This window comes from Eschrichtius robustus, chromosome 6, assembly GCF_028021215.1.
Source record: "Eschrichtius robustus isolate mEscRob2 chromosome 6, mEscRob2.pri, whole genome shotgun sequence".
Classification (NCBI taxonomy): Eukaryota; Metazoa; Chordata; class Mammalia; order Artiodactyla; family Eschrichtiidae; genus Eschrichtius; species Eschrichtius robustus.
In genome coordinates, this window is record NC_090829.1 from 97,089,871 (window position 1) to 97,116,880 (window position 27,010).

The window sequence follows — 27,010 nt, forward strand, 5'->3', positions numbered from 1 at the left end:
ATAAAATTAAAGCAATAGCAAAAATATTTGGCAATCCAAAAAAGTGTATTAAACTCAGATACCAGTGGAAGATTATGTAGCCACTAATGAAATGTTTGAAGTAATATTTAATGGGATAAAAGTAGATGATTATGTGGGTGTGGTAGGAGTTCAACTATTTAAAGATATCTTTAGATATTTAAAAAAATGAGGGAGAGCATAAAAACCTGAACCCACTTGATAGCAGGATTTCTTAGGTCAAGTTCCTCAAAAGCACACCTTGAAACAAGGATTTGCTTGCAAATAATTTATTGAAGAAGTGCTCCCAGCAGGCATTGGAAAAGGATCTGCAGAAGAGCTAAGGGTAGGGCAGAAGCCAAGCGTGGTGTGACTTTCAGGTGAAGTCTCTCACAGGCAGTTTCAGCCTGATTCTGCAGAGGAATTCTAAAGTGCAAATTACACTTCATAGTTTTTTCCACTCAAAGCAAGTGTGCTGAGCTTTCATATTCTGGTAGCAGTCAGTTATTAGCTAACAGCTGCCTAGTGAGGTGAGAGGCTGAAGAAGACCCAAGCGTTTCAGGCTCCATGTGCCTGTGGCAAAGTGGCTCCCATAGCCTCAAGGCAGTCCTCTGAAGAGAGTGGCAGGTGACATTACACACACACACACACACACACACACACACACATAGTGGTAATTACGTAGAGGTGATGGATACATTAGTTTGATTGCGGTGATCTTTTTACAATGTATATATAATATATCAAAACATCAAGTTGTACACCTTAAATATATACAACTTTTTTTATGCCAAAGGTATCTCAATAAAGCTGTTAAAGGAAAAAAGAAGAGAAAGTTCACAAAAGCTGGGGGAGTATGCACAGTAATAGTAAAAGGCACCAAAGGGGATCTGGGCGGACAGAGCATTAACAGAATCCACGTGGTGAATTTTTCCCTTTTCGATTTCATTCCACATGTTTGAACTATACATAAATACAAAAAGAAAGCAGTTTAGCTGCACCCCATTGCTACAGGCTAAAATCCAGATTTTCAGGGCAATCGTTGAGGTCCAATTAATAAATCTTATTTTGGGGGATATGCAGTTGCCAACATCAGTGGCCCTTTTATAGACTCTGCCACTCTACCCATTTGCCTCTAGAGATCCCTACACACACATCCCACTTCCAGCCCCTCCTCAAAAGCTGCCAGGGACTGGGACTGCCATCCTTGGGAGATGCTGTCCACCAACCACACCCTCTCCCCCTTTACTCCCTTGGGACTCAGAGGAAGAATAGATTTAGAGATGTTTTAAGTCTCAAAAGATGTGGAATGTGAAGCCTCTACACTTGCTTGGAGTCTGCAATCAAAGTTTCAATATTTGAATTAAAGTTTCAATATTTGAATGTCTTAGACTAAGTTAGGATTTGGGGTCATAAGTGATATTTCAGCCATTTCTATGGATAAAATAAAACTCAGAAAGCAGCCTGGGGACTCAACTGCAGTTTAGAGTGTCACTTCTATGAGAAATCATTAAATTTAAAACAATTCATTTAAGAAATGCCATATTCATTCATTCATATATAGAAAGATATATGTATATGACTTTTTTAAGTGATTTGATCTCATATTTTAAAAGCCTCAAAAATATATGAATATGATTTGACCATCTATAATTCAAAAAAAAAAAAGGAACTTGGTGTAAAATGATGTTCAATGAGCATTCCTTATAAGAAAAAAAAAGGAAGGAAAGAAGGAAGGAAGGAAACAAGGAAGGAAGGAAGGAAGAAATGAGGGGGGAAGAAAAGGAAAGAAGAAAACAAAAACATTTGGAAAAATCCTGAAGGGATTAGTATAAAATATGTATAGTCATTCAATTAAATATTATGTTTAGAGAATTTTAATAGCATTGGGAAATGCTTATGCAATAATATATGGAAAAGTATCACATAAAATTTAATAGAATATATTTTTACTACATTTAATTAAAATAATAAACATAAATTGAAACCCACCTATACTTCCTTGAACACTTCTCTAGAGTTACCTGTGGCATCTGCACACACCCTGGCTTTCAAATTCAACCACTTGATCATTCTATCCTACTTCCTGGAACATGTCTCAGTGGCACATCTGTTCATTCAAAATCCAAATACAGATGTGTAATAGGTGGTTATTACATACCAAGCATGGTCCTGGGAGCTGAGGACACAAAAGTGAGTAAAATTTGGTGCCTAACCATCATGGAATTCACATTCAGGCAGGGGGATAGACACAGAACATAGCAACATGGTAAATACAATGGGACAGTGTTTGATGGAGGCTCAGCTCTGAAACATATTTGATTATTCTCCGCAGAGCCTAGATCAAGTGACTAACTATCCTGAAAATAGTTAATGATTACTTAATTGATTGAAATTTAAGTAAACTAAATAAATGTATCCATTGAACTGAGGAAATGATTCAGTTAGAATCTTCAAAATACCTGGTTATGTCAATCAACTTAATGGATAGCAGGTGATTTTACTTCTAGTAACAAAACATGGAAAAACAGCTGGCAAGGAAAACATCAGTGTCTTGAGGGACAGGAATATTTTTAAAAGTATAGTCTTCTCTGTGTTCAGATCTGAGGTTCCCAAAATTTCATGTGCATGAAAATCATCTGAAAGATTTATTGAAAATGCAAATCGATTGGCTGATAGCAGTCCGCAAAAAATGCAAATCCAGTAGGTCTAAGGGGAGCACCAGGAATAAGCATCTAAAGATACTCAGATGCAGTAAAACAAAGATTACAACTTAAAATATATGACTTGGGCTTCCCTGGTGGCACAGTGGTTGAGAATCTGCCTGCCAATGCAGGGGACACGGGTTCGAGCCCCGGTCTGGGAAGATCCCACATGCCGCGGAGCAGCTGGGCCCGTGAGCCACAATTACTGAGCCCGCACGTCTGGAGCCTGTGCTCCGCAACAAGAGAGGCCGCGATAATGAGAGGCCCGCTCACCGCGATGAAGAGTGGCCCCCACTTGCCGCAACTAGAGAAAGCCCTCGCACAGAAATTAAGGCCCAACACAGCCATAAATAAATAAATAAATAAAATGTTATATAAACAAATAATTTTAAAAATATATATATGACTTTAAATAATTTAATAAACATATTTTGTGCAGATAATATTCTACCACAATGATACCTTTAAAAATAACACCCTAGGGACTTCCCTGGTGGTCCAGTGGTTAAGACTCCGCACTTCCACTGCAGGGGGCACGGGTTCAATCCCTGGTAGGGGAACCAAGATCCTGCATGCTGTGTGGCATGGCCAAAAAGAAAAAAAAAAAAAAAAATAGCACCCTAATTAAGTAAAACATTTTTACAAAATATTCAAAGCAGAAAAAAGTTAAATATATTTTCTGTTTAAGAAATGTCATTGGTGTATATGTAGACTCAGATATTAATGAAAGAATATTGTGTGTATCCCACTTCCATCTGTCAACATTACAAACTCTGTTTACTCAGTCACCTGTTAAAGTGAAAGACAACATTGTGAAATTGGATTTTTATCATCTGAGGTATGGCTCTAGGCTAACCGGAAATTTATCTTTGGAAGTAGCATTAATCAAATTTCCTTGCAGACCTTCATGTTGGTGACAGGCACACCTACAGTTTTACTGACTGATGAGACAGAATCCTGGAAGCAGAAAGTTTTGGACAAATGAAATTTGTAATTAACTTTTGGGACCATGTTGTCTTCCTTCTAACTGCCTCTAATCCAGAAACTAATATTTGCTTGTGAAAGTTGAAGCACTTTGGAAATCTGTCACAGTAAAGAGAAGGAAAACTACTTAAGATAAAAGAAATTTTTGAAGTGGAAAATGGGTTCCAGTATGCAACAGTGTTAGCTGTGTTGTTTGCCATAAATTCTAGGTTTGTTACACAGGATTTGTAAATGCATGTGCTTATTCCAGTGACCACAATATAGAGGAAACATAATGTACTGGAGAAAAAATAGGACCTGAATTCTAGTCCCAGATCCACCACCAATAAGCTCTACAACCCATAACCTCTATGAACTTCAATTCTCAGATTTGCAAAATTCAGCGAGTGAACACCACATGGTCTCTGTGTCCTTTCCAGCTCTATAATTCTAAAAAGCAGGGGATATAAAAACAGTGAAATATATTTCAATCTCACAGAAGACTATGTGTTGACATTGAAAGATGCACGTGATGTATTGAGAATATCGTACTGCCATAGCCTAGCACAGTCTTTGACTCATAATAAGTGCTCAATTAATATTTGGTAGATAAATGAAAGAACAAACCTGTGAAATTACACAGAATAAGAAATATGGTTCAGTATTTTACTTATGCTTCTAGAAAATTTAGCATACCAAATCTTGGTCAGCCAATTAATGAACACTCATTTTGACCTATTGTGAAAAGAGGCTATAAAGGATCAAAATGTTCTGGTTGACGACATAAATGTTCACACATGAAATGATATGACGTAGGTACTACATCTACATATAGGTATCAACTGGTAACCTGATTATCAACCTTAGTACAAAGGAAAGGAGAGAGCAAGATCTGGTAAAGGCTTCCTGAGGGAGGAAGTGGGTTGAGATCTTGAACCAGGTAAGGTTGATGGGTTGGCAGATGAGGGGTTTGTGAAAAGGGCTAAAAACAGAAAAGAGAAAGTCATTTTAGTGATAGAGCAAGCAGATTCACTTTACTAGGAACAAGATCTAAAAACAGATGAGGCTAATGGGTGGCTAGAGATTGTTGATGGGGGAATTGTAATGCGTGACAATTTAACATCATCTTTTCATCAGGAACAGGAAGAATAGAAAAGATGTTCTTAGATCTGCATTGTCCATTGTGGAAGCGGCTAGCCACATGTGGCTACTGAGCACCTAAAATATGGCTGGCCCAAAGTGAGATGTGTTATAAGTGTAAAATATATGACAGATTTCAAAGACTTGGTACCAGAAAAATAGGAATGTAAAATATCCCATTAATACATTTGTACTGATTACATGTTGAAATAATATCATTTGGGATATGGTGGGTTAAACGAAATGTATTGTGTAAATTAATTTCACATGTTTCTTTGTACTCTTTTAAGGTGGCTACTAAAAATGTCTCTTTACATATGATTCACATTGGACAGCGCATTTCTATTGGACAGCGCTACTCTAGATAGATTTTCCCAGCAGCAGTCATGAGTAGCATATTGCAGTGCTAAGAGAAGAGAATCCAGGGGATCAACTAAAAGGTAAAATTGTAGGTAGAGATGAATCAATAAGACACAGTAGAAAAGCAATCAACAGATAAAAGAAATATATAATTACTATATATTCACAGATAAATTAATAGAAGTTTCTAATCTGGAATATCACTATGATGATAAAACATAATTAAATTTAAATGTTTATATTCACAGATAAATTAACATATTAGAAGTTTCTAATCTGGAATGTCACCATGATTATAAAATACATGAAATAAATGAAATTTAAAACTCTGAACTTTCTGCCTGATATAGAAGTTATACTCAATAATGTGTTTCTTTTCAGCTTTATAACTCTTTCAGTACATGAGTGCTTAGTGATCCCACATACATGCTGATCTCAAGCCTGGAGATCATCTGACAGCTTCATAAAGGATCTCCTATCCAGTCATTTTGGCAACCTCAAAATTTAACACAGTCCATGGTACATATTACATGTTCAAGAAATATTTGTTGAATGGGTGGAGGATATCACACCCAAAATCATGACTATACACAGGAGGCTAGACATCGTGCTTTCCATAATATTTGCCCCTCCAGAAAGTGAAAAATACCAATAAAATTCCTAGTATCCAAAAGAGTACCCCATATGTTAGTAAGTTTTAAAAAACACTGGTATTCCAGTATGCACAATCAAATTTTTTAATGAGTTTAATATGAAATGGAGCTGATTATACTCTATGAAAGCAAACAGTATATTGTAGTATACTTTTCTTTTTTTTTGTTAAATAAAAAAAGACACAGAGAGAGAGAGAAAGACTTTTACTGGACAATTCCGGTAAATAGAATACTATCAAGCAGTTTACCATTCTCCCACCTCAAAATCTTCTGTATTTTGTTTACTTAATCCTATTTTAGCTAATATAGTTTGGTATTGGAATGGAAATTCTGGGGAAATTCCAAGTAGTACTGGAAAATGGTGTGATTTAATTACCTTTTTTTTCCTGTTTCTGTTTTGAGCTAGTATAACATCAGGGTGAGGTGAATATCTTGGCTAAGTGGTTTTTCAGCTAACTGGACCTCACTCTCACAGGCCCTGAAGATTCCATGATGCTGCCGATTCTGGGAGCTGCTTAGTCCAATCCCTTGCCACAAATATCCCTCCTCTCCCCAATAGTTCTATGCCACTTGGTTGGGATAATGAGAGTACTGTACCACCAGGCTTCACAAGCCAAGCAGTGACCAATACAAAAATGTTTGTTGTCTCTCTGCCCCACCTGCCCTGGCTGGTCCACCTAACAGGAATTCCCACCAATGCTTTGCTTGCCATGTCTAGCTCCTCTCCTGATTTCACAACAGAAGCTGTGTTTCCTACCAACTGCATCTAGAAATCCATTGACCTTGCTCTCATTTTTCTTTACCTAATCCTCTCCTTCACTACCATCTGGACAATGAAACATTCTTTCATATTTACCCATTCCTTCTTGTCTTTACAAAAATATTGTCCAGGGAAAAATTCACCATGCTGGCTCAGTTTTTCAAGACTATAGCCTAACAATAATCTCTTGACTTGATTCATTGTGATGGTCAAAGACTATTTTGGTTCTCAGTTCATTAGACTCCCTTGGCTGACATTTGCATGAAAGATCTCTCAAAAGTCTTATGCAGCCCAAATACCATCAACTACAGAGATACATCATCACACTGTGTAAATTCTCTGTAATCTCTAAGACCCTAATGGTCTTTCTTTTAAATGAAATTCCATTTCTTGTCAAAGCATACTTTCTTCTAATCTTAATTCAATTTGAGTAATTCACAGAGAAACTGAAAACTCATGGGACTACGATGGCCCTACATTCTGAGCCTGAATAGGCCAACAAGCTTAGAAATACTTTCTTAATATCTTCTTCTCTTTCTAGGTAAGCTAAGTAATGGCATGGAAAGGATTTTAAAATCTTAACAAAAATTTTATGAAAAATAAACTACATAGTAAGTGTTCCCTTCTTAGAAAAAAGAAAATAAAAGGTGCTTTTCACCGAAACATGGAAGTAATTTTACACAGTGTTAGGAAATTGTCTCTCTACCTTCTAAAATGTAAATGTTTCTAAGAAAAAGTTTTAAGTAGAGAGGAAGAGGGGATTAGGGAGAGGTCTTCTAGCAAAGCTTTAATGTTATTTGAGTACAAGATTTACAAGTACGGTCTGGAAACCTTGCGGTAATTTCACTGAGATCCTTAAGAATGCAAATTTTTAGACTTCTACCTGCTCTAAAAATATGCAAAATTCATCAACTCCCTAAAATCCTCCCCAGGAAAAAAAATGTGTTTAAAAAAAAACACTCAACATGAGTTATGTAAAATCCTATATTCCCATTGTCTTTCCCTTGAGTCTCTCACAATTATTACAAACATACTTTTCATATCCTAAGGTCCAGTGGATGTCCCTTCTCACACTGAAGCTAAAAACAACTAAACTAACTTTCTCATGCAATTACTGTCATATTTACCATCTATTTTTTTATTCAAATGCAGTTAATCTTTCCACTACATTAAAAACTCTTTCAGCAACAACCGTTACAAAGAAACGCAACAACAACCACAAAAAAGAATCACAACATAATGATTTCAGTAATTAAAACAGAAATAAAAAAGAACATCTCTGCAATATATTGTGACCCCTGGAGTATTCAATTTTGCAACGGTTAAAAATTTAAGGGTATTCTATTGAATAAAAGCTCCTGCCTGTCTTGACCTTTTTTCTCAGAAGTCACTGACACTGTCTACTTTTGGGTTGAACACTGCCTAACACCCAAGACATGCCCAACAAAAACAGGTCACTTAGCAGCCCTAGTCCTCCAACACAGCAGACCTAGAACTGACTGTCTGAGACTGCTGTTATGGACTGAATGTTTGTGTCCTCCCAAAATTCATATGTTGAAGCCCTAACTCTAAGTGTGATGGTATTAGAAGGTGGAGCCTTTGGGAGACAACTAGGTTTGGATGAGGCCATGAGGGTACAGTCCACAATGTGATCAAAACCCTTAAAAGAAGAGAAAGAGACACCAGAGCTCTTTCTCTGCCATGTGAAGATACAGAGAGAAGGCAGTCCTCTACAAGCCAGGGAAAAGGGTCCTCACAAGAATTAGACCATGCTAACACCCTGACCTTGGACTTCACAGGCTCCAGAGTTGTGAGAAATAAATGTCTGCTGTTTAAGTCACCCAGTCTATGGCATTTTTGTTAAAGTAGTCTGAGCAGCCAAAGACACCTGGTACCCAATGAATTTACAGTAGACCCCAAGTATCTGCACAGCCACTGATCCTGCACCACTTCTGACAGTGTTGGCCCATTCTATCTTATTGGATTTCTGCCCCTGCTTCCCTGAATTCCAATTCACTCATCTGCTAATAGGACAAGAGCTTTGCCTCATCTGATTGCTAAGACCTAATACTTTGTCCAGCTCTTGCAGATTCCTTCACTCTCAGCTGCTGATGAATGGCCATATTTTCTGGAACCTCAGTGGTGATGCTCACCTGACTTCAATATTCCATTGCCACCTGCTTTTCTGCTAATGTCTCTGCCTACTGGACTGCACCTACTTACTTTTCAGTGCCCAAGGGACGATACTGGAGTTCTGTGTTTCCCTTTGCTTGATATCTGACTGTATATAACTTAATCTTCTCTTAATCTGCCCCACACTTCTTTATCCCTTCCAGCTTATATTGTTCATGGCCCAATATGCCTGGTTTTGAATGCTCAGTCCACAGCAGAGGTAAACAAAATAAAACACAGAAATACTCACTCATCTCTAGCAAGATCGTATTACTGGCCTTAACAAAAATGAGTTTTTTAACACAGAAAAATATATTAAGAATTTTTAGTAGGTGTGATATAATAATGATGATGATGACAAACAGCTATAAGATAAATAGATGATCATATATGGCTACTTATTAGTGCCTAGCCCTATGCTAACTATTTTATACACATTAACTACTTAATTCTTAGGCTTTGTTACCCCAACAGAAGAAACTGAGCCTTGGAGGAGTTGAGGGAGGTCCCCAAGATTTCTCACCTAATACCTGGTGGAGGTGAGCTTCCCATCTAGATCTGGCTCCAGGGCCTCAGCTCTGTACAACTAGCCACATGGCCTCTGTTTCACCTCTGAAGAGCTTGATGTTGAAATTGTGACACACTCTTGATTTGTTGTAATTGTTCAATGCTAGAAAAAGCTTAACAGAAAGTTGCCTAATATACCTTTTAACCCCAAGAATCTAAAATTCTAATATTCATCCTGAGAATGTGAAACGTAGCAGTAGCTATCCTGTTGACATCCTTAAGAAATAAAATGCTTGACATGTACATTCATTTCATAAACTTGAAAGTGTATCATAATGCATCAGTTTCTCAACTTGTGCAATTCTTTGTAATGAAAAGTTTTCTATGGCACAACCAGAAGATATTTTTAACTTTTTTTGATTATTCAGAATCCCCACTGTGAACGTCACCTATTGGGGTACAGTGATGTCCTTTGTGACTCTTAATGAATGAAAACTGTGTATCCCCACACTAATTACCCCCATGCTGTTATTTCTGAAGTTATTTAATTTACTTTGATCAATTTATCTTCTCCATGGCATATGATCATTTGCACTTCTTGCTTTTATTCTCCTCTAGCAATACCCTTCTAATTTACTACTTTTAATCTACTTAGTTTGTAAAAGCAGTGATACTCATTTATTTGATCTGTGAGTAAAATGGGCTCAGAAGGTATTCAGGAACTACATTCATAAATAATATAGAACTTGCAGAAGATGAGTTAATTGTAAATGTATGGATTTATTTCTGGGCTCTCTATTCTGTTCCATTGATCTATGTGTCTGTTTTTATGTCTATACCATACTGTTTGTAATATATTTTGAAATCAGTAAGTTTAATGCCTCCAGTTTTGTTTTTCTTTCTCAAGATTACTTTGGCTATTTGGTATCTTTCATGGTTCCATAGAAACTTTAGGACTGTTTTTTTTTTTTTTTCTGTGAAAAATTCCATTGAAATTTTGGTAGACAGTGTATTGAATCTGTAGATCACTTCGAGCAGTATGGACGTTTCAACCATATTTATTTTTTCAATCCGTGAACACAGAACATCCTTCCATTTATTTGTGTCTTCTTCAGTATCTTTCATCAATGTCTCATAGTTTTCAGTGTAGAGTTTTCTCACCTCTTTGGTCAAATTTATTCCTAGGTATTTTATTGTTTCAATACTACTGTAAATGGGATTGTTTTGTTAATTTCTTTTTCAGATAGTTTGTTGGTAATATATAAAAATGCACCTGATTTTTGTATGTTGATTTTGTACCCTTCAACTTTATCGAATTAGTTTATTAGTTCTAACAGTTTTTGGTAGACTCTTTAAGGTTTTCTATATAAAAGATCATGCCATCTGCAATCAAAGACAATTTTACTTCTTCCTGTCCAATTTGGATTTCTTTTTCTTACTTAATTGCTCTGACTAGGACTTCTAGTACTATACTGAGTAGAAGTGATGAGAGTGGGCATCATTGTCTTGTTTCTGATCTTAGACAAAAGCTTTCAGCTTTTCACTATTGTGTATGATATAATCTGTGGGCTTTTCATATATGGCCTTTATTATGTTGAGGTACATTCCTTCCGTACGTAATTTGTCGAGAGTTGTTATCATGAAAAGATGTTGAATTTGCTCAAATGTATCTACTGAGATGATCATATGATTTTTATCCTTTATTCTGTTAATGTGGTGTATTATATTTTTTGATTTGTGTAGGTTGAACCATCCTTGCATCCCAGGGATAAGTCTCATTTGATCATGGTTTATGATCCTTTTAATGTGGCTGTTGAATTTAGTTTGCTAGTATTTTGTTGAGAATTTTTGCATCTATGTTATTCAGGGACATTGACATGCAACTTTTTTTCTTTTAGTGTCCTTCAGTAAGGATACAATGGATAAGGATACAATAAGAACACACAATGGAGAAAGGATAGACTCTTCAATAAATGGTGTTGGGGAAACTAGATAGCCACATGAAGAAGAATGATATTGGACTTTTACCACACAACATATACAAAAATCAACTCAAAATGGATTAAATACTTAAACATAATATCTGAAACTCTAAAACTACTATAAGAAAATATAGGGAAAAAACTTCTTGACATCAGTCTGGGCAATGATGTTTTGGATATGACCTCAAAAGCACAGGTGACAAAATCTAAAAATAGACAACTGGGATTGCATCACACTAAAAATTTCTGCATAGGAAAGGACATAATCAACAAAATTAAGAGAAAACCTATGGAATAGGAGAAAATATTTTTAAACCACACATCTGATAAGGGGTTAATATCCAAAATATATAAGGAACTCCTAGAACTTAATAACAAAAATAAATAAATAAATAATCCAATTAAAAATGGGCAAAGGACCCAAATAGACATTTCTCAAAGAAGACAAATAAATGGGCAAAAAGTATATGAAAATGTGCTCAACATCACAAATAGCCAAGGAAATGCAAATCAAAACCACAATGACATACCACCTCACACCTGTTAGAATGGCTGTTATCAAAAAGAAAAAAGATAAAAGTGTTGGTGAGATATGGAGAAAAGGGAACCCTTGCACACTGTTGATGGGAAAGTAAATTGGTACATCCATTGTGGAAAACTATATGGAGTTTCCTGAAAAAATTAAAAATAAAACTACCATATAATCCAGCAATTCCACTTCTAGGCATATACCCACAGGAAATAAAATTAGCATCTCAAAGAAATATCTGCACTCCCATGTTCATTGCAATATATATATAAATTCAAAATGAAATATTATTCAGCCATAAAAAGAAGGAAAGCTTGCCACTTGAAACAACACTGGTGTACCTGGATGACATTATGCTTAATGAAATGACAGACACAAAAAAGCAAATACTACATCATCTCCCTTACATGTGGAATCTAAAGAAGTTGAATTCATGAACACAGAGTAGAATGGTGGCTATGAGGGGGTCTAGAGGGGGAGGCAGTAGGGGAAATAGGGAGATGTTGGTCAAAGGGTACAAAGTTTCAGTTATGCAGGATGAGTAATTTCTGAAGACCTAATGAATAGCATGGTGACAACAGTTAATAATACTCTAGTTTTCACTTGAAATTTGCTTAGACAGAAGACCTTAACTGTTCTCACCACAAAAACAAAAGGTAACTATGAGGTGATAAATATGTTGATTAGCTTGATCGTGGTAATCATTTCACAGTAAATGCATTTTGCAATACGTATCATTTCACAATATGTGTGTACGTATATCAAAACATCACGTTGTACACCTTAAATAAATACAATACTTATTTCTCAAGTACACCTCAATAAAGCTAGGGGGGAAAAGAATATAGGGCAAGGACTTTGCAGCATCTATTTGTGTTATTCAGAATCTCGCTCCTTCCTTTCTGATTCTCATCTATATTTCTGACAGTTATTAGACAAAGCCCTCTGCATTGATTGAAGTAAAAGAGAAGAAGGGCGTTGGTTGACTTGGTAAGGGAGAAACTGCTAATCTACAGGCAACCTTGTCATCTCTCCCTCTCAACATTTACTGAGCTGAAAAGCCAAGGCCAAGGCATTGTTTTCCCTAGCACAGTGACGGTATCCAAGCCCACTGGTTCCTGAACCACTGCATGTGCCAATGTATTCCTGTCCGTTACAGGAAGGTATCAGCTTAGTATCTACTCCATTCTTTAACCAAAAGGCTGAAAATTGCCAGAATGTCATTTGGATGATGTGGAAATAAAGCAGAGTTATCACTTCACTGCCTAAATCAGGAAAGAAACCATTTATTTAGACCAAATATTTATGTGGCACTTCCTATGTGCCAGGCCCTCTTCTAAGCACTTTATACACATTAACTCATTTAGTGTAAGGTAACAAAACTAGGAATGAAATACAAGACCTTGGATGCACACACAAACACTTACAATATCACAGAACTATACCTACTAAACCAGAATAAACCTCAGAGATTTTCTCTTTATAGTCTCCTGCTAGCAAATGCACTTTATACACAGGATAACTAAAGCCAGAAGGGGTATGTAACTTCCTCAGGCCCTCTGAGATGAAGTGGGAGCCAGAACTCCGGTCTTTGGCCTCTTAGTGAAGCGGTCCTCCCTATACATCCAATCATTCCTTATGGATTCATAGTTTTCCAGAGTTGACAGAAACACTTAAGATCATGTACACAGTGGTTCTCTAGGTATATCCAATTTATATAAATGGTACACTTTCAATAACACATGCTCACTGCTACCTTACTCTACCTCTCTCTCTCCTAGCATCTAGGAACTCACCTGGAGGTCGTGATGCAGCAGCTGAAAATTGCTCAGCTGAACCATACTCCACAACCCCCTCTATACTCTACTCCCTTCAAGGAGGAAGAATCAAGGTCCTCCCTCTCCCAGCCTGCATTAAGATCAGGATGGCCCTCAGTCTTTTTCTGCAATAACAAAAGCTATCAACAGTTTTAAAGAGACCCTCCATGAGCCAAAGCCAAAAGGCTGAGATGCACAACTCACTGGAGGACACTTTCCCGAAATCCTCAGTAGAGGCTGGGGCTATGGGTGGGAGAAACGTCTCTAACACAAGGTCCCTCTGAAAAGAAACCCCATGCCACCCCTGACAAAGCTCTAGGATTCCATCATCTCTGCCAAGACTATACACTCTACCCTGAAGTCATAGGCCATGAATGAGGATGAGCTTATTATTGGTTCAAGTTCTGATGGACATTGATTACTAATTAGTAATGGTCCCGGCTTATACATTTTATTTTTCCTATTTATTGTTAACAATAACCACACAGTTGAACAGGAATTGCACAGTTGATATAACAAAACAAACTCCTTTTCTTGGTTATTAAATGTATGTTCTACAGCTGCAATTGTATGTATAGCTTAATCGGCTCTTTAAAATACTGACATGTACAGATTGAATTATAAATTCAGCTATAAAGAGATTCCATTAACCATGTGTTGTTTTGATTAAAAACTGTGTTTTCTCCTGAATTGACTTTAAAAAATAAAGTGAACCAAATCTCATGGTCTTCCTAAAGATGGGACCCATATAAAAATGTCTCCTCCAAAGTTTGGTGGACTCCAGCAACCAGGAATAAACACTTTCTTCGCTGGAAAAACATAAACAGGAAGAAAATCCCCTGTGTCATTCAGAATTCAGCCAGGAAATCTGAAACCATGCTAAGTATGTTAACCAGGAATGGATTCAACATAAGGAATTAGGTGCTTTAAAAAAACTATTGTAGAGACTGGAGCAGCAAAAGTCAGGAGGAACTCCCATAAGTCTCAAGTTTGTGGCCACAAAGAAAAAGGAAGCTGCTGCCACCCAAAATCAGAACCATGCCCGTAGCTGCTGCCAACTTCTCAGCTTCTCACAGCTCCAAAATGGGTCAGATAGCAACGACTCACCTCTGGACATCCAGGAAGTCTACTCATCAGCCCACTACGTCCAAGGGACAGACAAAAAAAAATGTCTGCCCCCTTCCCTCTTCCACCTTTGAGATCCCATATGAAAGCATCTCATTGGCAGAGTCCTGACAATATGGAACCCTACTAGCAAAATAGCCCAAGAAACATAGTTCTCAAGTTTTTCCTGCAGCATTACAAGGAAGAATTTATAAGGGATGTAAGGGTGCAAGTGTCAGCAGACGATTCTGATATCAGAATTACTCCAGCAGGAAAACCAACCTCCAAACCCCATCCTCCTCAGAAAAGAACCCAGGAATACACCTCTTTTGTTACTAAGACAACTCTACCACCACAACCACCTTTCAACTACATACAAGTCATCTCCTCAGGCATTCTGTGACCCCAGAAGACAAAATAACCCTTTGACTTTGACTAACCCTATGACTCACTCGTAAGGAAACTGTATGTAAAATGTTAATGGAACATTTCCTTCAACAGTAAAAAATTCCCCTTAAAGGAACTCCAAGGAAAAAAAAGAGAATTCCTTCCATGTAAGGCTAGGAATTCTCCTCAAAATTCTTAAGAAATACTTAGTTTTGTTTTCTGAATAGATGATCAAATAATTTAGGTTAAGAAAAATGGCAAATGACTTCATAACTTTCCCAGAGATAACACTTTGGAAAAGTATCACATCTCTTTACAACTTGAAGAACATTACCTTGTCTCTCTTTCTCTGGTTTTATTTTCTGAACTTGTTTCTTTCAGTTTCAGTTAAAGTGACCTATAAATTGGGGGTTTTCCATGCATGATTCTTTTTCTGGAATAAGAGTCAAAGTTTTTCCATTTATACCAACTTATGAAAGGGTTTCCTTTCCTCTGAAGGAATTTTTTACAAAGCCATTCTAAATACCTTGTCTACAAATCTTTCTTAGACAATATCCTAGCAAGAAAAAGGCATAAAATAAAAGACATAATATCCTAACAAGAAAAAGGCATAAAGATCTATCAGCTGCAAAAGTGTCATATCTTAATGTCTTATTAATTGTATCCTTCTAAGAACCCTTGAGAGGATGCAATAATAAACGTTCCTGTGGGTCTGAGAGTGCATCTTCTCCCTAAAGGAAAGATGAATCAGACTTCACACCACACTAGTAACTATAAATGTATTTTTTCCAGGAGATATGTTATGATACAAAATCTCACACAGAATCCCAAAGTGGATATTAGGGAGAAGGAAGAGTTGTTGCAGGGGTTGAGGCAGGAATGAGAGGTTCAGGGCCGGCTGCTCACAGCAGTTCTGGGGAGTATAATTGAGAATCATTTCTACCACACAACGGACTCTCTTGCCTATCTTCTTCAACATCCAGGTTTAGGATTATAAATGGGTGACTTGCCCCTTAAGCTGTATGCAGCCATCATAATGGTGATGGCAGAAGACCTTGCCAGAAAGTCATTTCAGGAGCAAAAGGAAGCCTGGAGAACTGGCCATCAGATTGAGCAGACAACAGTTCTCCAGTACTCCTGGTCACACACCCACTGGGGGTTCCAGACCAGAGCTGGTCTGGCCCAATTACCTCTGCACTTCTCAGGCCAGTAGGTGAGAAGAGGCAGCTACGGTCTGATGGCTCCCTAATGCTGGCTTGCTCAGCCCACCCTGGACCAGGGCATTAGCAGTATGGGATTTCTGACCACTAGGAATCAAAGCCCTGAGGAAATCTGGCTCAGTATGAATGAAATGATAGACTCTGTACTTTAATCATTATTTATAAGCTACTACTTTGTATATAGTTCTTAGTACCTACTCACTTCATAAAGTGCTAGAGAGCCTTATTGTCTGGGTTTTTGGTTTTGTTTTTTTGTTTTTTGTTTTTGAAGATAATGTTTTTCTTCTTTTTTTTATTGAAGTATAGTTGATTTACAATGTTGTGTTAGTTTCAGGTATAGAGCAAAGTGATTCAGTTATACATACATTTTTTTTTGGATTTTTTTCTCTTATAGATTATTACAAAATATTGAGTATAGTTCCCTGTGCCAGTAGGTCCTTGTTGGTTATCTATCATACCGTCTGGGTTTTGACCCTGTTCTGTCACTCACCAGCTGTGCAACCTTGTTTAAATTAATTAATCTCTCTAAGCCTATTTCTTCATCTACAAACTCGGGAAGATAACAATATTTGATACCTCATATATTTATTGAGGGGTTTAAATGAAATAATACAGGTAAAATAGTGAGCAGAAATTATTACACAATAAGCACTCAATAAATAATAGCTACTAGTACTTTTATCATATATAATTTGTGTTTCTTTCTCATTTCTATTATTTATTTCCTTAAAAAGTTATTGGATGTGTATGTTATGAGAAATATTGTATAAACCATATAGGAAGACTAAAGCTGAGAGAAATTAAATAATCAAACGAAGGTACATAATATATCCTTTTACTAAAATAAAACCAGTCACTTTTGAGTAATATACAATTTGCTGGACTCTATAAAAAAGTTATTACATAAGTCTGTCTAATAGTCTGTGTTGTGTGGTCAGCATTATTTGTTACCAGAAGTCATTGCAGGGTTAATCAGGGATTAACCTTTATGTGCTAGTAATTGGTATGACAAACTTTAGGCTAGACTGTCCTCAAGTAAATAGCAAAAAGTTGTTACAATCATGAAATATCTTTTCTTGTCCCTACAACTGTAAAATAAGGTGCCTAGCCCACTATATGGCTTCCTTCCACCTCCAAGCCTAGAGCTTTCTTCAGTGGTAACAGTGTTAAATCTTTATTATTTTGTGTCTTAGAAATGGCTGTGAAACTTCAAAATGAACAAAGTGAAAATACTACTTCAGGGAGATCATTTTCAGCTGATTACTATCTACCCACCTACTTCACAAGAGACTAACCATATTGAATTCTTGAGAAGACAAATACTGTAACCTAGTTTTACATGGAACTTTTTCTCTGTGACTATCAAAGAAATTCATAGCATTTCCCAGGGGCAAACTCACATATCTCTTTCTTTACATCTGGCTCAGGAGACAAATGATTTACCCAAGGTCATACAAATCAAATTGTAGGGCCAGAAACAGGAGCCCCCTTTGAACTCCCACCCCACGGCTCTCTCCATCAAGTATCTTAAGTGACTGAATGAAATTAAACGGGATGGAAGTGGGAGCATGCAGAGTTATCACAGAACAGTGTTCAGTCTTTTCAAATCCCAGCTGGATACATAAGGATGCATAAAATGAGAAGCTGCCTTACATAATTAAAGCCAAATGTTATTAGCGAAGCCAAATATTATTAGAAACATTGACATATTAAAATTCTACTCTAAATATTTATTAAGCAAAGGTTTCATCATTGGAGTAAGTATATACCTTCCTAAGATGACAACTTTGAAAGATAGCCCTTGTGTGGTATATTTACATATTCACACACACACAGAATTGAAGAATATATGTAAATAGAGTAAATTGCACTTGCTTTGTAGGACTCCATGTCTCCTGCTCTTGTGCCCAATCACATTTTCTTTCTAAATTAATTACTAAATACTCCTCATTCCATAGCATGTGAGTGAAATAATTATTGACCTCTCTTTCCAGGTAAAAAGATAGCTTGGAGGAGTGGAAGAGTTTTGCCGTTCCATAGCTGCTTCTCTATTGAAAACAAATGATAAGGGTTAACAATAAATCTTTGAGGCAGAGATTAATGCTTCTAAATACATCAGCCATGCCTTTAGAATCTAAAAAATACACTAAACACCAAACTATGAAATGCTCTTGACATCAATGGACAAAACAGCTGTCAATTGAGATCACTTTATAACTTTCCCATAACTGCCTCACAGATAAACCTGTGCTGTGGTCTTTCATGTCAGGACCATAACAGTACCCTTCTGGACTTCACAGGCAGTTAACCGTTAATTACACAATACACTAAATCCTTATAAATTATGAGTCATATGACAAGCCACAGACAATATATATATAAACTCATGCTCCAGACATAAAATAAATTATGTAGGCAGACCTAGAGAGAAGTTTCATTTCTCTTTTTAAATATACATTAGTTTTTTTTAAGAAATTTAAGTTTGAACCCAAGTTACCTGAAAAATAACCTCCAAGTTAAGGGTTTATGCAACTTGGTAAAAATTCAATAAAATAAATTCAACTGTTTAAATATGTAGTTAACTGCATCAGATTTCTGTTTATCTCAGGCTCTGAAAACATCATCTGAGGTCACTTTTCACAGTCTAATGTCACTAACCATTTTTCACCTGGAATTTAACAATAGCAACCACAAAAGGAAGAACCAATTTCTTCTCTCCTCTCCCAGTGAGCACTTGCAATTGGAGGCCTTTTCCACTCTCTAGTTACGCTTAAAATAAATAGACTTCCAAGCAAAAGGTGGTTAATTCAATGGAGAAGAAAACACGGCCCCAACTTTTGTACTTCAGAGGCCTATTGAAATCTTAAACTTAGACTCCATCTAAAAAGCCCATGTCAACATAACCTCTGGCACACCAGATACAGCCCATGGATCTGAGATCTCATGAGATCTTCCCCTATGGAAGTCACATCCAAAGGCCAAATAGAGGTAAACATTTTATCTGTGTGTGAACAGCTATTACTTTATAACTCACCAGCTTTGGAGAAGAGTTGTAATTCATGGTATTTCAGTCAGTACAAATATGGATTAAGAAATACTATTATTTCACCATGGAGCATTGATTAGAGAAGAAATAGTAATGTCAAGAGACTGACATTGCTGTATTGCAGTATATCTAGTTTATGTTCTATGTAAAATGATATTTTTAATACTTTTAAGATATCAAAATAAATGGTGCAGACTGGTGGGTGCCTTGGGGGTTCTACCTGGTGGCTGATACTATGGGAAGAACTATACACACAATAAAGTGCATATATAAGGTCTAGAAATTGCCTAATCAAATATATTGGGAGTGATCAGCTGAATGATGCAGGCCAAGTGAATTTAGGTGTATGAATAGCAATCCAGATAATACAAGGAAATTTTTCTCATGTCTAGGTAAACAAAACGTATTAGATCACTTCTAACTCCTACTGTATTACACAGATATGGCCCTCAAATTACAGAGCAGTTGGTTTATTTCCCAAGTCAAAGTAAGCTCTGTCTGGGCAAATTCTCTTGAAGAGTTTCATTCCGGGCTCACAGGCCTCTGTGTGTGTGCACGTATGTGCACGCGTACGCACTTAAAAATAACGTAAATTATACTGGCAAAAGCAGGGAAGACAGCATACCTTTTCTCTTCTGTTTTTATTCTTTGCCTGTTTTTCTGTAAGGTACTTTGCACTTCTCATGTCACTTCATAGTGTCTGTTAAATGTTTTGTGGATATTTTTACCAATCTATCACTTGTCTTTTGACAACTGCATTTTTATTAAAATTCTTTCAGTATTATTTGCTCAACCAAAAAACTTTAAAACACAAATTTCAATGTAGTCAAATCTGTCCATCTGTATTTATGATTAAGAATGTCTTTCCTACATGCTTAAGAATATCTTCCCTCACACATAGTTAAACTTTCTCTCAAATTATCTTTGAATATTTTTGCTATGTTTCTTCATTCATAACTTTTAATCTATTGGGGATTTATTTTTGTTGCATGGATTGAATGAAAAAAAATCTGTAAGAACATGAAAAGATGCTCACCTCCCTAAGTTCACTGAAAGGAAAATTACAGCATGTGACACACCATTTTGTTCAAATCAGAATGGCAAAAATCATAGAGTTAATAATACCTCTGCTGGTTAGCATGTGTATAAATGGGCATTAGTACATACCACTGATAGGCCTGTGATTTGCTATAGCATTTTGGAAATGTAATTTGATGACATATTTAGTTTTGAGAATCTAACACTTAGAAATTTGAAAAAGCACTGATACATAAAAATATTTAAAAGAAGTTTCAAGCAACACTGTTTCTTAACAGTAAAAATCATGCTTGTTTGTCATCTGAGAGAAGGACTTGTGCGCCCACAATTTGGAAGGTGATTCAGTGATGGGAATGAGGGGCCAGGGAGAGTGAGACAGGGAAGACTGACAAACCAAAATAAAAGTGAAATGTGATCACCCCTGAGGGCAATAAGGCCTGATTGTGACACCTGAATAACTTACAAGATCGTCCACTGGAGGTCAGAGGTGAGAACACATCCATTAGAGAAGCTCCAGAGGGAGAAGAAAAAAAAAAAAAAAAAACAGAAAGACTCAGGGCACATGCTTGAAGCAACATGCTGTCAGCTTAAGCTGATTCTGCATTTGCATGGAATTGTTCTCTTCAACTGTGGCTGGAATCAGAGATGGCCCGAAGGAACCTGTCAGGAGACTCCTGATATAATATCAATCAGTAGGTGACTGCTTCCATAAATTATCGTATATCAGTTAGATGGAAGATGATACAGCTATTTAAAAATGAGTGGCATACACCTATATTGACCTAGAAAAATGTCAATAATATATTAATAAGTAAAGTGTGGAATGACTTATACTTTCATGATCTCATTTTTAAAATTAAAAACCCTGCGTGTGTGTGTGTGCATGCACCCATGCATGTGCGCAATTTTATTGTACATCCTTGTATAAATATAGAAGAACATCTAGAAGAATATATACCAAACTGTTAATATTTATTAACTTAAAGATTAGGAGTGGAAGAGAGGAAATTATTAAGCATTCCTTCCCAACTCTGCATTGTCTAAATTGTTGCCCCCAAATTACTGCTGGGGTTTTTTAAGTAATTAATTGAGGGACATTAAAAGTTAGCTGATACATTCCTAGTTTGAGCTTTATTCCCACTCAAGAGCTTCCTCTGGAAGTCTGTTGCATTGCTGGACAGTCAGAATTCTTAATCGCTGATAAAAATCATTCTACTTCTAAGCCAAAAAAAAATCTCTATTTTGTTTGTTCTATTCCTACTCTAGATTGGCACTGTTCAGTATGGCAGCCCCCAGACACATGTACTATTATTAAGTATTTGAAATGTGACTAGTCCAAATTGAGATGTGTTTTAAGAATAAAATACATACCACATTTTGAAGACTTAGTACAAAAAAAGAATGCAGATAACTCACTAATAAATTTTTATTTATTATGTGTTGAAATGATAATATTTTGGATATACTGAGTTAAATAAAATACATTAAAATTAATTTACACTATTTCCTTTTACTTTTTTAATGTGACTACTATCAATAGAAAGTTTAAACTTACATATGTGGTTTGCATTATATTTCTATCGGACAGTGCAGCTCTAGAAGAACATTATTTTTTCTTCATGTCAATTGATTCAATCTTTACTTATCAGATGATGCAGTTTCTGGAATCATCTCTCAGCTATTATCCTGGTTTCTGTACTTCAGGAAGTACTTGACACATAATAAGCACTCCATAAAGATGTGCTGTTGTTGACTTGAATAGGGCTTTGGAACATAGGAGAAGGTGCTTTCCAGGAAAGAGCTGTCATCAGGAGAAGACTCTACAGAGGATTTGGTGATTAAGAAATCATTAATGTTCTTGGAAGCAACACTCTCTTCATGATGTGTAGGACAGAAGTCAGACTACACAAAGTTAAGAAGTGAGTGAGTGGTGATTAAGTGGAAGCTATAAACTTAGATTCCTTTGTTGGTCGGGATACAGAGATAGTGATTTAGGTGGTCCAGAGAAAGTTTAAAATAAAGAGACTTAAGTATACCTTTTGTAAAGAGAGACACTATTCCTGAGCCTCACTCCATCATTACAACCACCTCATACCCCTCTTTTTTCCCTTTTAATGGGATTTTAATCAGCTGAAAGATGACACCAACAATTAGCAACAGCTTTCCTGAAGATGGAAAATACTAAATAATTTCACCCTTATTCCATCTGAGACCACCTTTCAAAGAAGTGCGGGCAATGCACTGCCCAACCTAGAGGGCACCGTGCACATAGGCCACCCTGATTCAAGCTGGGGGATGTCAGTGATGGGTAGAAGTCAAGGAAGAGGTAAGATTAAGAAATAGGGTAACAATGTCTGTTTTCCACACTAATTGACAATGAAAAAAATTTTTAAGTTTGATAAGGGAAAAGCTTCATAATGTTGGTTTTGGCATTGATTTCCTGGATATAGCACCAAAAGCAAAACTAAATAAGTGAGGCTACATCAAACTAAAAAGCTTCTGCACAGCAGAGGAAACATCAACAGAGTCAAAAAACAACCTATGGAATGGGAGAAAATACTTGAAAACCACATACCTGATAAAGAGTTAATATCCAAAATATGTAAGGGACTCCTACAACTCAATAGCAAAAAAGCAAATAACCTGATTTCAAAATGGGCAAAGGACTTAATACACATTTTTCAAAAGAAGACATACAAGTAGCCAACACATGTAGGAAAAGACGCTGAACATCACTAATCATCAGAGAAATGCAAATCAAAACCACAATTACATATCACCTCACACCTGTTAGAATGGCTATAATCAAAAAGACAAAAGATAAATGTTGACAAGGATGTGGAGAAATTGGAACCCTTGTGCACTGTTGCTGGGAGCATAAAATGGTATAGCCTCAATGGAAAACAGTATGAAGTTTCCTCAAAAAAATATAAAGAGAACTACCATACGCTACAGCTCCCACTTCAGGGTATATATATCCAGAATTGAAAAAAAATAAAGTTAATTGAAATCCAGACCTCAAAGAGATTTCTGCACTCCCATGTTCATGTCAGCATTATTCACAATAGCCAAAATGTGGAAGCAACCTAAATTGCCCATTGACAAATGAACAGATAAAGAAAATGTGGTATATACATACAATGGAATTTTGTATTCATATTCAGCCATTAAAAAGGAAATACTATCATGCGAGACAACATGCATACACCTTGAGGACTTTATGCTAAATGAAATACACCAGTCAGAAGGACAAATACTGCATGATTTCACTTCTACAAGGTATGTAAAGTAGTTAAACTCATAGAAACAGAAAGTAGGATGATGGTTGCCAGGGGATGAGGGGAGAGGGATATGGGGAGTTGCTATTCAATGGGTATAAGATTTCAGTTATGCAAGATGAAAATCTCTTGAGATCCGCGGTACAACATTGTATTGTACACTTAGAAATTTGTTAAGAGGGTAGGTCTCATGTTGCATGTATTTTACCACAATTTTTTAAAAAGAACATATTGGCTTTTTCATTATTTAATCTGTGACATTTTTCCTCATGAAACTCATTGTTCAACTCCACTGGCTTACAAATATTCAAACTGACCATGTTGCTCAAACCCTTGTAATGGAATTGAATAAAAACTTGGATTAAAAGATCAACTTTGAAATATGCATAATACATTCACTGACTTAAAGCTAAAAAAAAAAGTAATGATTTCTTTTAGTGGATGGAGATGATCGTAAATTAAATGTAAAATTATTTGCTATTTCTTGCTGATGCCAAAGTTTTGTCACATCAACAATAAGATAGAGTTTGGTTTGGGGGTTATTTGTTTGTTTGTTTTTACTTTTCATAGCAGCTAGTATAAGAATTCCTCTTAAGGGAAGAGTTGTTTTTGTTGGGAAAAATGCTTTGATAAGCCCACATGGACCATAAGCTAAAATTTATGGGCCTTGGCATTGGGTGGTGATAAAACTTTGTAGAAAGATAGAAATCACTCTGTATAATTGAAAGAAAAGAATTAGGAGCTTCAGAGGAAATTCGGGAAGTTGGGGTGGAAAGTAAGGAGGGGAGAAAGGGCGGAAACAAAATGATGGCTTGCTATGTGTGATGTGACCCTTTTAAAGAAAAAGCCTACGAAAAAAATCTAATACTTGTTCATCAAATTCTTGTGGTGTCTGAATAGGCTGCATTTAAAAACAAGATATCTTTTCAAAATTATCATTTCTAAAATAAATTAGATATGTTATTTCTATCTACTGAAAAAAAATGCCATATTAATAGTATCACCTGAGTAATGTGGATGATGTGCTTATATTTTACCTAAACTAAGCAAAAAAACTGAAGGAAGATAAATATTTGGAGTCTAAATTATCTAGTTTTTCTGACACAACTCAACTGCATTACACCGTTTATTTCCTCAGGGTTTTAGGTGTGTGTGTGTTCTAAAACTGACCCAAATGCTAACTAACATTTAGACCTTTTTATGTTTAAAAGTCATTTGTGTTCAAAATGCCAAATTCATTTCCTATTCCTGGACTGTCAAAACTTCACTCAGCAATTATCTCCAGTTACCAAGCTCAAATGCCTCCTGGGTAGGGAGTTCAGAGTCCAAACAATCCTAGGCGGGGCAAATATGTAAGATAGGTTGTTGGGAGGAATTTCCAGCTCCTTCAGTTCCCTTTTTTTAGAGTTTCTGTACAAGATCTTTCTCAATCATCTGATGCAGCTTAATTCTAAAACTTAAAGAATAAATTTGCCTTATTAAACTAAGTCACACCAAAAGGAATGAAATTGTGCCATTTGCAGAGACATGGATGGACCTAAAGACTGTCATACAGAGTGAAGTAAGTCAGAAAGAGAAAAACAAATACTGTGTAATATCACTTATATGTGGAATCTAGAAAAATGATATAGATGAACTTATTTGCAAAGCAGAAAGAGAGACACAGACATATAGAACAAACGTATGGATACCAAGGGGGGGAAAGGGGCATGGGATGAATTGGGAGATTGGAACTGACATAAATACACTACTATTTATAAAATAGGTAACTAATGAGAACCTAGTGTATAGCACAGGGAACTCTACTCAGTGCTCTGTGGTGACCTAAATGGGAAGGAAATCCAAAAAAGAGGGGGTATATGTATACGTATAGCTGATTCACTTTTCTGTACAGCAGAAACTAACACAACATTGTAAAGCAACTGTACTCCAATAAAAATTAATTAAAATATGGTAAAACAGAAAAAAAAAGTACTTTATCTAATTTACAAATACTTATAAGGGAACAGTTGTTTTAAAATAATTCTTAGATCAGAGAAACTCCTTGTGTGTGATACATTAAATAAATGGGTAGCTGTTCAATTCAAAATAAATAAATTAATAAATAAATAAATAAACTAAGTCACACCAAGAGATTTGCTGTGGAAAGGAAAACTGAATTCTAAAGGAGATTACTGGGAGTGGGCAATGCTGAGCGTAAAGGAATGAATCAAAAATAATAGAATATCCAGTGCCAGGAGCAGGCCGATGTGAGAAATATATTTGAGTAGGTATCACACTCCATTGACTGACTGTCTCTTTATGCCTTAGTCTAATCTTGACCCTTTGGGCATCCTTGTGTCTCAGGGAAAATGAGGGAGGAAATATTTGATTTTAAAGTGTCAAAATTTTCTAGAATAAACAAAATGCTTTCTAATTCCCCTCTCACTTGAGTAATATAGGACTAAAGTAACCAATAGCGTTCCACTGTCTTGAGTTTCACTAGTGGAGAGAAGCCTCCTGTGTATATTATTTATAACAAATTATATTAGTTCCATGATCAGCCTGACACATAGGCAAAGCACAGTGTCACAGAATAGCAGATCTGCTCTTTGAAAGCAAAGGCCATTTCTTTATATGTCCCCAAAGTGCTTTACCCTAGTAACATTCAGTGAAGTTTGCTGAACAATTTGTCTCAAACGTTATTTAGTAAAACATTCACCCAATGCAGGAATTAATACCAACAAATAAAGATCCCCACTCAAAGTGTCATGAAAATAATGTTTTGTTCATAGTGTCCCCCCGCAAAAAAAACCCCTGATGAATGAATAATTTTTTTAAAATGTATCATTGGCCTTCATCAGGTACCTGAAAAGATGCTCAATTATCACTAATTACTAGAGAAATGCAAATCAAAACTACAATGAGGTACCACCTCACGCTGGTCAGAATGGTCATCATTTAAAAAGTCTACAAATAACAAATGCTGGAGAGGGTGTGGAGAAAAGGGAACCATCCTACTCTGTTGGTGGGAATGTAAGTTGGTATAGCCACTATGAAAAACAGTATGGAGGTTCCTCAAAAAACTAAAAATAGAGTTACCATATGATCCAGCGATCCCACTCCTGGGCATATATATGGCCAAAACTCTAATTCAGGAAGATACATGCACCCTTATGTTCACAGCAGCACTATTCACAGTAACGAAGACATGGAAACAACCTAAATGTCCAGTGACAAACGAATGTATAAAGAAGATGCAGCACATATATACAATGGAATACTACTCGGCCATAGAAAAGAATGAAATAATGCCATTTACAGCAACACAGATGGACCTAGAGATTATCATACTAAGTGAGGTAAGTCAGAA